Source organism: Mus caroli, chromosome 17 (genome assembly GCF_900094665.2).
Source record: "Mus caroli chromosome 17, CAROLI_EIJ_v1.1, whole genome shotgun sequence".
In the NCBI taxonomy this organism is placed as follows: Eukaryota; Metazoa; Chordata; class Mammalia; order Rodentia; family Muridae; genus Mus; species Mus caroli.
In genome coordinates, this window is record NC_034586.1 from 44,206,943 (window position 1) to 44,221,270 (window position 14,328).

The following is a 14,328-nucleotide window of genomic DNA, read 5'->3' on the forward strand; positions in this document are numbered from 1 at the left end:
AGCGCTATTTACACAGCTATGCTCCCCACCATGACAACAGTGGACTAAACCTCTAAAACTGCAAGCAGAGCCAATTAAAATGCTTCTTTTTATAAGAGTTGCCTTGGTCGTGCGTGGTGTCTTTAGGCAACAGACCAATAACAAAGACAAACACCCTACCCTGATTATCCTACCCATTCCTTCTCCAGAGAGCTGGGGCTACAATAATTCACCATCTTACTCAATGTAAGTAGTGCTGGGGAACCCGGGGTTTTTTGCAAGTTAGGCAACGGTCAATACCCGGGTGCTGGCTTTTGTCTTACTACCAAGCTCCTTGGGTGATTCTCCTGCACTGTTGCCTCTAGTGTTTACTTAGTGAGCGAAGAAGCCTGCCTCTCTCACCCCCAGAACTTTGTGCCCATGTTACCCATCAGCCTCTATGGTCTGGAAATTCTTCAAGAGAGACTGCCTCTCCTTATCCATCCTAAACTGGGGGACGAGGTAGGGGTGGTTATGCCTGGCCAGATGCTGTCGCTGGGTTTGAATCCTAAGGCTTGTTAGCCTTCAAACTCTGGTCACAGTTACCTAACCTCACCGTGCCTCAGTCTCCCCCACGTGATAACTGGGAACCAGGTGAAATAACGGGTGAGATAACAGGTGTCGCGGGTACCTGGGTTTGTGGTAAGAGTTAAGAACTCAGGTCTACTGTTTACTTCCTGGGCAGCGTTCGCCAGGAATTGCAAATACCCAGAAGGCATCCCTCTGCAATGTGTACCCCTAAACCGGACGGAGCAACCCCGCCCCGGGCCCAAGGTCTGTAGACCCCGTGAATGGATTAGGGTTCAGAGTTGGATGACCCTTCTCCTGGCTGCTTCTCTGGGTGTCAGAGACCAGACCCAGGCAGAGCTCAGCACCCAGCGCCTTTGTCTCACCCGCCCCCTCGTCCCCACTTCCTGCCCAGCTTCCAGCTCGAGTTCTGCGGTACAGCGCGGACTTTGTAAACACCGCGCGCCTGTGGGGGTGGACACTCGCTCTGTTTGGGTGCCCAGGAAACGGAGTGCACGCCCCTGGTCTGTCTGTGGCCGGCGGGGTTGTGATCACTCGTACTGCCCCAAAACAGATGTCCTGCAGCGAGAGAGAAAATAAGAGACCACCTTCTAAGCTCGGTGAGTTCATCTGGCAAGAGGTAGGCTTGGGGGCTGCAGAAGCCAGAATACACGTGATGTCCGCATTGCCAGCTTTGCCTAGGATGTTACTAAGATGTCCAGGCTGGAGATCTAGAAGTGGAAATAGCAGGTGGGTGGGTTCAGTGGTTCCCTCTCACCTCGGTTTTGGCCCCAAAAGTAGCTTACTTTCCCACTGAGTATGATATATTGACCAGAGTTAGCTCCTCAAAGGTCAGAGAAGTCCCCAGAGGTCTCCAAGCCACCAAAACGTGTGTAGGTCCTCGGTACAGCCTCCCTCCAGGCTCATGTGCAAGTCCAAGGGGTTTAGCAGCAAATATCAGCCTTGGTGGTTGTAGAGCAGACCCCAAGGAGGGAGGCTAAAGAAGAGAACTTTCCTGAAGATCTTGAGTGGATATCTGATGTGTCCCGGGTCTCAGCTTCCTTCATCCTTTTAAATGTAGACCTGGGGGTGGGGGTGGGGGAGTCACTGAAGAAGTGGGCTGATGTTGCAAGGAAGCAGCATTCGTTTGCACTGGGTGAGCACCTACTGTGTGCTTGGTATTGTTTCACGGAATATGCTGCTGAGTTACTCTGCCACAGCTGAAGGCTAGACTCTGTCCGGGAAGGAGATGTTTGGGGTGGCTTCCAGAGGATGGTTGTTGACTTCAGTATTAGATGGGGGCGGGGGGAGTCTTGGGGGTACTATTTCCCCCTTGAGGCAAACTGAATTGCAATAATGTTGTTGGGCACTGGGCTATACTGGTAACTGGGAAATAGCTCCTGCTTATACCACTCAGTTCCCAGCATGAGGAAGTAGGAATAGACAGAAGCAGTTCTGGGAAAGACAAGCTGCCAACTGGATCCCCTAAAATCCCAATTGGATGTGACTGAGTGGGCCCAGCAGGGCATGATAGAACAGTCCACACCATACTGGACACCCACTCCCCATCCTGGACCTTGGGACTACAAGCCTTGTCCTGTGCCTGTCACCACAGTGTCCTCTGGGACTAGTCCCCCGTGTAGAAGTGGTTCTGTTGCTGCTTTCTGGCACTGCCTAGCACAGCAGGCTACCAACTCATTGGACCCTTTTCCCTCTGCCAGTGTTGGGGACATTGTGGAATGAGACCAGAGTTTCTAGCTACAGAGACTGGAGATGGGAAGTGTCTCTGGTCATTCCGTCGGGGCATCAGTCTGTGCTCAATCCTTGAACCCGTGGTCATGGCTCCCACGGTTGTGTTTCTATTGCTCAAGGACTTGGGGTCCTAGCAGAGAGTTACACAGCACCGTTGAGTGTAAGTAGGTTAGACGGACCATTTCGCTGACTGTCTTTTTTTTTTTTTTTTTTTTTTTTTTTGGTTTTTCGAGACAGGGTTTCTCTGTGTAGCCCTGGCTGTCCTGGCACTCACTTTGTAGACCAGGCTGGCCTCGAACTCAGAAATCCGCCTGCCTCTGCCTCTTGCTGGGATTAAAGGCGTGCGCCACCACGCCCGGCTTCGCTGACTGTCTTTAATAGCTGTATTAAATCATCTAGTAGGAGCTCGATTTTACAGATGAGGAAACTTGGGCACAGGAGGTAAAGAGATCTCTATAAAGAGGGAACAAGAAAGGAATGTCAGGGAACTAGAGAGATGGCTCAACAGTTAAGGGCACTTACTACTACTGCAGAAGGCCCAGGTTCGGTTCCCAGCATGCACATGGTAGCTCACAACCACTTGTTGAAGTCCTGGCCCCAACCCCTGGTATCCACCTGTCTCCCTCCCTGTCCAACCACATTGTGCTTGGATTACTAACATTGGCCACTTTTACATGACGGCCTGAGATCTTAACATGCACACCAACTCCTTCTCCACAAGCCACGTCCTCAGTTCCATTTGTCCTTTGAGACTTGTCTTGTAACCCAGGTTGGCCTGAAACTATGTAGGTGAGCTGACTTTGAACGTCTGGTCTCTCTGAAGAGTGCCAGGGTTAAAGGCATGTGCTACCCACCACACCTGCCTTGTCTTAGGCACATTCAGACTTAGACTCTCTCATCCTACGTCTCAAGAGGAACACTCGACCTTGGAATCTGATTAAGAAGATGATATAGAAATGGGAGAAGCTTAAGGTGCTCTCCCCTCGAATCTCCCGTGTCACCTCATGAAAAGCAGCACCCTTGGATCTACTCCCTGCAAGTTGGAGCAGTGTCTGTGACGGATGTGAGCCCCTCTACAGGGCAGCCTTCCTGAAGTCTAGTTGTTTTCTCTGCCTCCTCTCCGAAACTCTCGGTTGCTCTGAGGAACTCTCTGCATAGATTTGGAGATGCCCAGGGCAGGTCTCTATGTCTGCTATGATTACAACTCAATTTGCAATCCCAGTACTCAGGAGGTAGAGACAGGCCAGTGTTGATTGTGAGTTGAGTTTGAGGGCAGCCTGGTCTACATAAAGTGAACCCTGCATTAGGAAGACCAACTGACAGGGCTGGAGAGATGGCTCAGAGGTTAAGGGCATTGGCTGAGATACTAGAGAACCTGGGTTCAACTCCCAGTACCCACATGTCTGCTCAAAATGTCTGTAACTCCAGTTCTAGGGGCATCAGAAGCCCTCCCTTGGTCTCCACCACACATGCACAGGGTGTACAGACCTACATGTAGGCAAGAAATCCATATGCATAAAATAAGTAAAAGTTGTGGGTTTTTTTGTTTTTTAAAGAACGGCTAAGCATTGATCCTAAGAAGGGATGAGTGTTGAGATGGGTGTTGATGTTGGGTTTGAGGGTGAGGGATCGAGGTTGTGAAGTGTATGAATAATGCAAACGAAGTTCCTCTGCCCCCTCCCACCTCTTCCTCTCTGCTCCCAGTGTCTGGGCACGCCCCCTTCCCTCCGCCCTCCCTTGTAGAGGAAGAACGGGCTGTACCCTTGAGAAACCACAAGAGGAAGTTTAGGGCGGCTTGTGGGTGGGGAAAGTTCTGGGACCTCTGCCAAGTTTCCCTTTCCCTGCTGAACGGTAGGTGTGTTTATTTTGCCCACAGACTTTTAAAGTTTAAATCCTCTGAGTTTCAAAGAGCTGTCAATTCCTGTCCTTGTCCCTGTCCCCGCTGCCTGCCTAGGGCACCTTTCCTGCAGTAAGACTGGAGTCTGTGTCTTCTCTGGTCTCAGCCCCTCACTTTCTCCCGAAAGCACCCCTAAAAACCTTTGAACTCTGGGTCATGTGGCTTCAACAACCACTTAGGGGCTCCGTAGTGTTTCTCTTATTTGATGCTCACCGTAATTCTAGGTGCGCATGCGCGTGCCTCTGTCCCAGTTTATCATCGTGAAAACCAGAGTCCAGAGAGGGTTAGGAACCTGCCAGAGTCACACAGCTTATTAAGTGGCAGAGCTCAGAGATGAAGGTAGGTCTCCCTCGAGTCAGACAATGCGCTTTCTACTTTCAGCCATGGAAGCTGAGGTCTGAAGGTCTTTTTTTGTTTTTAAATAACGCGGCCAGCACTGGCGATGCCTGGGTAGGTTAAGAGCACAGACTGCTCTGCCAGAGGACTTGGTTCAGTTCCCAGCATCCACACCGAATCTGCACGTGCAGGCCAAACTCCCATCTATGTAAAATATATTAAAAATATTAAAAATAATGCTGTAACTGACTGTGGGGGTAACATGCCTGAATGCTAGCAGAAGCAGGCGATCGCGGTGAGTCCACATAGTTAAGTCAGCCATGGCTGTGTAGAGAGACCCTATACACCAGAAAAGCACAGGCTGTTTTTCCAGATGAGCCAGGTTTGATTCCCAGCAACTCACAGTTGTCCATCTGTCACTGCAGTTCAGGGGATCTGATGCCCTTTCCTTCCTTCCTCTCTTTCTTTCTTTCTTTCTCTCTTTCTTTCTTTCTTTCTTTCTTTCTTTCTTTCTTTCTTTCTTTCTTTCTTTCTTTCATATATATATTTTTAAAGATCTATTTATTGTTATATGTAAGTACACTGTAGCTATCTCTAGACACACCAGAAGTGGGCATTAGATCTCATTACGGATGTTTGTGAGCCACCATGTGGTTGCTGGGATTTGAACTCAGGATCTTCAGAAGAGGAGTCAGTGCTCTTAACCGCTGAGCCTTCTCTTCAGCCCTGAGACCTTTTTTTTTTTCCTTGAGACAAGTTTTCTCTGTGTAGCCCTGGCTGTCCTGGAACTCACTCTGTAGACCAAGGTGGCCTCGAACTCAGAAATCAGCCTGCCTCTGCCTCCCAAGTGCTGGGATTAAAGGCGTGAGCCACCACCGCCCGGCTCTGAGGCCTTTTTTTTTAAGGTCTACAAGTTTTGATCAGGTTTATGTGCTCTGCCACTTTAAGAATTAGAAAGTAGGAAGCAGCTGGTAGTGTTGAGGGAAATCTCAGACTGCAAGCAGACAGCAGCAGACAGAACCTATGGTTGAAGAAGGGCAGGTACTGGGAATGAGGCGGCAGACACACAGAGAAACAGATCCTGCAAGGCAGAGAGTGCAGACTTGGGAAACAAAAAATTGAAAGCTGGAGGCCTTTTTAAGTCTCTCCAAAAGTCCTTCTCCCCTAAATTTAGGGTTGGTCAATTTGTAGAAAGATAGGAGGGTTGATTGGCTTGTAAACCTTCCAGGCTTGGAGTCCATCAGCAGGGGGTCCGGGAGTGGGAGAAGAAACCCAACAAAACTTTTGTTTTAAGCTGCCAGGCTTTTGTCTCAGGTCCTGAGGGCGAAGAAGAGACCTTTCATCTTGGGAATTTGGAATTCACCACCAGTATTACCTAGCTACATCCCCTCACCCTATCTTCCTGCCCACCGGGAGGAAGTCTGTGTAACTCTGTGTCCTTCTGACCTTCCTGGGCACCAGACAGACAGACAGACAGACAGGCACACACCCACACACACCACACACACACACACACACACACACACACACACACACACACACACACGGTGCACAGACCCAGGTAGAGACAAAACACCAATACGCATACAATTTTTTTTATAAAGATTTATTTATTTATTTATTTATTTATTTATTTATTACATGTAAGTACACTGTAGCTGTCTTCAGACACTCCAGAAGAGGGAGTCAGATCTCATTACTGGTGGTTGTGAGCCACCATGTGGTTGCTGGGATCCGAACTTTGAACCTTCGGAAGAGCAGTCGGGTGCTCTTATCCACTGAGCCATCTCACCAGCCCCCACGCATACAATTTTAAAACAAAAATATAATACTGATGGTACGGTGTGATGTGTGGAGAGAGGGAGGGCTTGGGGTAGAACACAGAGGGAGTCTTTGCAAGTAAATACGTTGGAGAAGGACACCCAGTGACATGATACTCACTGTCTGTTCTTCCAGTGGAATCAGGGCAGGGTCCCAGTATACACTTTGCCTGGCACTATAGCTACAAGGGATTTGATGCCCTCTCTGCACCTCAATTGAGACCCACCTGCACCTTAGAAACATATAAGTAATAGGGTTTTTTTTGGGGGGGTTGGTTGTTGGTTTGTTTTTTGTTTTTTTGTTGTAGTTTTTTTCGAGACAGGGTTTCTCTGTGTAGCCTTGGCTGTTCTGGAACTCACTCTGTAGACCAGGCTGGCCTCGAACTCAGAGATCTGCCTGCCTCTGCCTCCCAAGTGCTGGGATTAAAGGCGTGCACCACCACCGCCCGGCATATAAGTAATAGCTTTAATTTAAAAACAAAGGAGAGGGCTGGTGAGATGGCTCAGCGATTAAGAGCACTGACTGCTCTTCCAAAGGTCCTGAGTTCAAATCCCAGCAACCACATGGTGGCTCACAATCATCCGTAATGAGATCTGACACCCTCTTCTGGAGTGTCTGAGGACAGCTACAGTGTACTTACATATAATAAATAAGTAAATCTTTAAAAAAACAAGACAAAAACAAAGGAGAGCTAAGTAGGAAAAATAAATAAATGCAGTGGTATTGGAGGTAGTAGTGAATGCTTGTGGTCCCAGCACTCAGGAAGCTGAGGCAGGAGGATCATTGGAAGTCGGAAGGGGCCTAGGCTGTGGAGTAAAGCTTTGGTCTCAAATCAACCAGTCGTTCAAGCAAGGCAGCATCAAAAAGTGAAGTTAGACTCCAGAAACTGAAGGAGATACAAGAAGTGTTTAGATGTTTAAGGTAGTTCTGGGATGCATTAGGATGAAACAAAAATGTTTATTTTATTTGAAACTATGTGTCTCTTTGTGTCTGTGCGCATAAATGCAAGGGCCTGAAGTGAGCCACACAGTGTGGGGTCTGAACTTGGGTCATCTGCAGGAGCAGGACAAGCTTTTAGCTGCTTCTCTGGCTCTCCAGACCCGTACGTTTTTCTTGAGTAGTGGGTTTTTTATTTGGTTCTGCGTTTTGATCGTTTTGAATTATTATTATTATTGTTATTATTATTGCTTGAGCCTTGCCATATAGCCTCCCCCCAACCCCGGTACTATTGTAAACAGACCTGGCCATCCTTGAACTTGTAGCAACCCCCGCCTTTTCTTTCTGGGAGCTGGGATTACAGGCATGGAAAGTACCACGCCCACTTGGCAAAAATGTAAGAACTTTCTAACAAATAACTGTGTGATCCCAGCCTAATGACGTGAGTCTTAGCTACAGAAGCCTAGAGCGCATGCACCTAGGGCCTCTGCCAGAGTGTCAACGTGAAGACTCCACCCCTTTCCCCCTAGAAATTGGGTGACTCACCGAGGCCCCCTTGCGTCATCACTCTGCCTGCCGCTGGCCCCGGCCCATGGTATTCATACTTGGTCCACCAGATGGAGCTACAGCCCAGAGTGTCGCTTCAGGGGCCCCCGGATTGGGTGAAGAACCCCACCTGGTCCTTCAGGCGCCAGCTGGTTTCCTGGGACCTCTGTCCCCACCCCATTCCCAGCTGTTTACACAGAGAGCTGTTCTGACCGGACCAGGCAGAATCTCTATAAAATGTGCTCTGGCCCAAGTGTGCAGCGCTGGGAGAAGGTGCTCCTTTGCGCAGGCAGGGGCCCTCCCCCAACTCTTCCGTCATGACCTTCCCACGTCCTTGCCTCCGAGGGACCCATGTGTCAGCCGGCGCCAGCACATTTTCAGGGAAGCTACTCTGGAATGACCCTTCCTACCCTTCAAAGGGTCTAACACTTACATTGTTGCCTGTAAAGGACCTCGGAAGCCACACCTTTCTGAAAGAATTAGTTCTCCCATGTTGGGTAAAATTCCCCAGCAGCCTCTCCTGAGGTTAGAAAGCAGAGGCTTAGCCATGCCTCTCTGAAGGTGGGGCTGGTTCTTCCTGTATCCGGGCCAGATCTTATTGCAACCCGTCAGACCCGTTAAGGGCTATTGCTTGCTTGGCTTGATGGCACAGGCCTTTAGTCTCAGCACTAGGAAGGCAGAGGCAGGTGGATCTCTGGGAATTTGAAGCCAGCCTGGTCTCCATGGCAAGCCAGGACTGGGCAAGAGCTTGTTTCAGAGACAGAGACAGAGAACTAAGAAGGCCGTACGGTCGGTCAGTGGGCTACAGGACACAGCAGATTCGGCCCAGAGCAAGCAAGATGGCCACAGTGAACAGCCCTGGAACAGAGTCTGGCTAGTGTTTCCAAAGACGTAATAATCCATTCTTTCCTAACCACCGTCAGCTCAAGAGACATAGGAGATAGGAAACATTGTCGTACAGGCCAAGAAGCCGCTGCACAGAGAAGTTAGGCTTCTTGCTAAGTTTCACACAGCTCAGCTGGCAGGCTGGTAGGGCTGTTTGGCGTCAAATGGGGATTCACCATCCATTTTCATTCTATGGTGGTCGGGCCAGAGAGCAGTCCGTATGGATAAGCTGCCTGGCTTGGTTCTTGCTAGGCTCCTTTCTGGTGTCTGTTTCCTCACCTGTGGCCCCTCCCTCATGGTGGCTAGCACTAGCTAAATGTTTACTATATGCTAAGGAGCATCTTAATGGCCTCACAGCCCAATGAAGCAAGCACACGCGCTTGCGTGTGTGTATGTGTGTGTGTGTTTGTGTCTGTGTGTGTGTCTGTGTATATGCTGAGGCTCAAACCCAGGCCTTTGTACATGTCAGCAAGTACTCTGTCACACAGCTACATCCCAGGCAAGACGAGCATTATTCTGCCTTTACAGATGAGGAAACGAGGCATAGGATATGACTGGGTAAAGAGTCTAACCTGCATTGGACTTAAAGAGATAATACAAAGTCCTGCCCTGGGCCAGGCAGGCCATGGCTTCTGATGAGTGATAGTTACGGTTCTCTTGACAGCAGAAGTCATTTTCCAGCCTCTACTCCTTAGGGTGGGCATGGGGGTTAACCCCACACCGGTTTTGGTTTCTTTCTTCATCATCTCGCCTATGGCTCCATCTCTCTCTCACACACACACATGCAAACACACACACTTTTTATTTTTTGATACAAGACCTTCCTATGCAATTCTGGGTGACCTGAAACTCCCTTTTTAGATCAGGCTGATCTTGAACTCATAATGCTTGCCTCCGACTTAGTAGTACCTGCCTGGTACTAAGATTAGAAGTATGTGTGCTGGGCTGGAGAGATGGCTCAGTGGTTAAGAGCTCCGACTGCTCTTCCAAAGGTCCCGAGTTCAAATCCCAGCAACCACATGGTGGCTCACAACCATCCATAATGAGATCTGACTCCCTCTTCTGGTGTGTCTAAAGACAGCTACAGTGTACTTACATATAATAATAAGTAAATAAATTAAAAAAAAAAAGTATGTGTGCTACTTCACTTCAGCATGGGTTTTGTTTTGTTTAAGACGTGGTTTCACATAGCCTAGGCTAGCCTCACGCTTGCTCTGCAGTCAAGGATGACCTTGAATTTCTGATCCTCCTCCCTCTCCCTCCCAAGGGTTGAGGTTACAGGGCATACGCTACCAGACCTAGTTTATATGGTGCTGCAGATGGATCCCAGGGCTTGGTGTGTGCTCAGCAAATGCTCTACCACCCAGCCCGAGTTCTGGCCTCACAGCCCTTTTTCCTCTAGAGTAAAAATAGACCCGAAAGTTTTGGCCTTTGGGGAGAAGGTTGGACAGAGTCCTTGAAGTTGGGGCAATCCCAGAACCTCCCGATTCTGGCCCCAGCGTTTTCTGCTCCAGCCCACCCTCCTCCGGATCTCTGCTCCCTTCTCTCCAGGCTGCTCCTCCCTGCCCCTCCCCTGGGCTCTCTTGAGTTCTGGGAAAGGAAGTCAGGGCCGGGGCCTCAGACACATGCAGGCCTTGAGCATCAACTTAAGCTCCAGCTGGAGGAGGGGGGCCCTGCTAGGGGAAGAGAGGGCACCTGTAGGTCCCATCCGCCTGTCCCTTGAAGATTTCTGTCTGCTGTCACAGAATCTTTCCTGAGCTCATTTGCAGAGCTTGCTGTGATTGGAGCCCAATTTGAATGAGAGACCCCGGGAGGGGTTGGATCTTTAGCAGGAGAACCAAGATGGCTTGGGGACCTTAGGAAGGGAAGGCTCTTTGCCCCCAGTAGCTGGCTCAGAAGGCTGCCTCTTCTTTCCTCTCTGTTCTCCCCTCCTCCTAAGATATGTCCTGTACAGACCCATGAACCACAGTGGGAAGGGTCTTGGGGGTCACGGGCCTTCAGATATACTAGATGACCAATCAACCACAGTGGGAAGGGTCTTGGGGGTCACGGGCCTTCAGATATACTAGATGACCAATCAAGAGCAGAGACTTAGTACAGTCCCTAAGTCCCCCCTTCTTCCCAGTCAGCTGGTACTTGCTGGTCCTAGGGCCAGCATCTGTCTTTTCTTTGATTGACTTAGTCCACAAGACCAACCAAATCTGCCTCTCAGATCTCTGGATCTCTGGAGAGAAAGTCTTTTTTTGAGTCTGCTCAGACTTAGTATAACCACTGAACTTGACTTTGGTGCCTCTGGGTGGTCCTCAGAAAGTTCCCTCAGACATAACTGCTGGGAGTCCTTTTGGGTGTTCCTCATGAGCATATACTGTATACATTTTCTTTCTTTAAAAAACACATATGCATATATGTATGTGTGTATATATATGCATATGTGTATATATATGTATATGTGGGTATATATATATATATATATATATATGCATATATACACACACAGTGTGTGTGTGCGTGTGTGTGTGTGTGTGTGTGTGTTTTGGTGAAGTGTATGAAGTGTATGGGAGCCTGTGCTTGGAGGTCAGAGTTCAACTTACACAAGGTGTTATTCTCCTTCCATCTGTATGTTTATTAACTCAATTATTACTTATTTTTCATACTCATCCAACAAGGAGCTGGAGGGTGTCGTTCAGTTGGAGGAAACCTGGCATAATGTATCTCTGGGTTCAGTCTTCAGGAACACAAAAAACTGGTTGTGGCCCATGACTGTAACCAGTGCTCCGAAAGTACAAGTAGGAGAAGGAGAAGTTCAAGGTCACCCTTGGACTTGGGGCCAGTCTGGGATGCATAGAACCCTGTCTCAGAAAAGAAAAACAACAAAAGGCTGGAAGACGGCTGGCTCAGTCAGTGCAGTGTTTGGCTCACATGCATGAAGGTGTGAATTTGAGCCTCACAACACGTATGCAAATTCCTTATGTGCCATCTAGTGCCAAGGAGGCAGAGACAGAATCCTAGGGGTTCCCTGGTCAGCCAGTTAGCCCAGGTGGCGATTGATCTCCAGGTCATTGAGAGACCCTGCCTCAGAGGAGCAGTTGACTGTCCTGAGACTGACATCCAGGATTGTCCAGTATCTTGCACGTGTGTAATACAAACATGCACATGTGTGCACATACATGCACATGTAATAGGCAGGTGCTGGGGTTCCTTACTTCACACATGAAGAATGGAAGTTCACAGACCAAACAGCTGAGCTCATGGTCAGTATTGAGAGCCCAATGCCAAGAGCCCTGGTGGCTCACGCCTTTTATCCCAATACGGGGGGAGGCAGAGCCAGATGGACCTCTATGAGTTTGAGGCCAGCTTGGTTGTCATGTGTATGTCCCATTGGGGATGTGAGATATGATACTAGGTTCCTATTGAGACAGTGCCTTATACATAGTCTTGGGGCTAGTAACACGGAGGACTGGGGCTTCTGAACTGGTTGTGAGTGACATGTACATGTGTCTTGGAAGTAGTGGTGTAGGGAGTAGGTTTTCCCACCACTCATAGCACACCAGGACATCCTGCATCCTGGATCCCTTAGATCTCCTAGCCAGAGCCCCAGCAACATCCACAGGGCATCCTGGATCCCTTAGGTCTCCTAGCCAGAGCCCCAGCAACATCAACTAAGCCAAACCAGATGGAATAAGGATGTCTTGGCCTTGCCCCAGCAGGAAGGTCAGGTATCACAGAGGACCCCGGAAGCAGGAGCGTGTGATGGTGGATGTGAGCTTTGCTAGGTGGAGCTGGGGCTCTGACCTATCTGTGGAGCCCTGGATGAATCAGCCAGACCACAGCCACTCAACTGAAATGAAGGTGCAGACATTTTCTTCTGACCCCCTCCCCCTCCAACGTTCATTTCCTTTTTCCTTGGGCTTTCCCATATCAGCTTTACTGGGGCGTGGCACTGGGGCAGTGGCTGGGGGTACAACTCAAGTTCATGGTTTTAAGCTGGGTCCTGGGGCTGAAACGGTGACTTGGCCTCTGAGGAAGGTTTTGAGGTTTCTCAGAGTTCACCTAGAGATAGGCGGCAGCCCTGCCTAGATCGAGTGACCCATGCCCCATCCAGAGGACAGGGCTGCATAGGTATAGGGCTCAGGCACCTCATACAGTCATCCAGCATCATCTAAAATACACAGAGGCTTTGAAAATATTCATTTGTCTGTTTGAAATGTGTAGTAGTATGATGTACTCAGTATTGGGTTCAAAATCAGGGAAAACACAATCATCAAAGCTTTTATAGCGCTGCAGAGATGAGCTGGTGGTTGATTAGGGGTAGTCCCTGTTCTTCTATAAGATTTCTTTCTTTCTTTTTTAAGATTTATTTTTATGTATATGAGTACACCATAGCTGTCTTCAGACACACCAGAAGAGGGCATCAGATCACATTACAGATGATTGTGAGCCACCAGGTGGTTGCTGGGAATTGAACTCAGGACCTTTGAAAGAGCAGTCAGTGCTCTTAACCGCTGAGCCATCTCTCCATCCCTCCCTGTTCTTCTATAGGCCAGTAATTTTCAGCACCCAAGGCTGGTGGCTCACAACAGCCTATAAACACCCAGGAGATCTGATGCCCTCTTCTGGCCTCTGTGGGCACTGCACTCACATGCATAAATCCACACAAACACATACATACACATTAAGTAACAAATCTTAATTCCCCATTGCACACACACCCCCAACACTATTAAAGCTAAGTATGATGGCCTACTCCTGTAAACCTACTCCTTGGGCTTTAGAGACAGGAGGATCATGAGTTCAAAGCCATCCTTGGCTGTGTAATGAATTTGAGACCAGCCTGGGACACTTGAGACTGTGTGTGTGTATGTGTGTGTGTGTGTGTGTGTGTGTGTGTGTGTATAAAACAGTCCCCCTCCAAATACCTTTATTAAAATAACCTTAATTTTCTCATACAACCCAGGTTACACCTAAGAATCTGTAACATAGCTGGTTTTCTCTAGGATACCCAACCAAGTCTTCCTTCAAATCTTGGGTTGAACTTGGACCCAGGAACTATAGTACACCAACAATGCGTAGGCACCTTTGACCAACCATTGGTTCCTCCAGTTGCATTTAGTCACTGTTAAGTGTTTGTATTTAGAAGTTCACTAATGCATATTCTTGTGGCTAGCAGGGCCACAAGAAGGGTTCATGTGGCAGTCCTGTGGCAATTTGGAAGACGGACTGGTTACTTTTGCACAACACTCGGCAGGTTGACCAGAAACTTCCTCTCACTGGAAAGTGAGGAAATCAAATAAGAGAGTTTTGGTTTTGTATTTTGTGCTGGTGTGCCCCTGCTTCCATGCTAGGGAATCAAACCCACTACCTACCCATGCTGGACGAGTACCCAACTGCTGAGCCATAATCCCCAGCCCCAAGAAGAGGTTTTGGTGAGAAATGATTCCATAGCAGCTTTTGGTTTTGCTTTCTGAGACAGTGTCTCTGCAGTTAACCTTGAACTCACTAAACAGCCCAGGACTTGTCTCAAACACATGGCTCCAAATGCTGGGATTTTGGGCATGGACCAGCAAGTCTGAGGTTGTCAAAAAGCAGCAGTGGATGTTGTTGTTGTTGTTGTTTTTTTTTTTTTTTTTTTT

At 48.7% G+C, this 14,328-nt stretch overlaps 1 protein-coding gene across 1 annotated transcript in view; it reads left to right on the forward strand.

The window, feature by feature from the left end:
- Positions 1-1,004: 1,004 nt before the first annotated feature.
- Positions 1,005-14,328, forward strand: part of Ccnd3 (cyclin D3) — a 96,513-nt gene continuing 83,189 nt past the window's right edge. The window contains exon 1 of the mRNA XM_029471077.1: positions 1,005-1,145. The gene's annotated coding sequence lies outside the window, so the exon portion shown is untranslated. The remainder of the gene's footprint in view (positions 1,146-14,328) is intronic.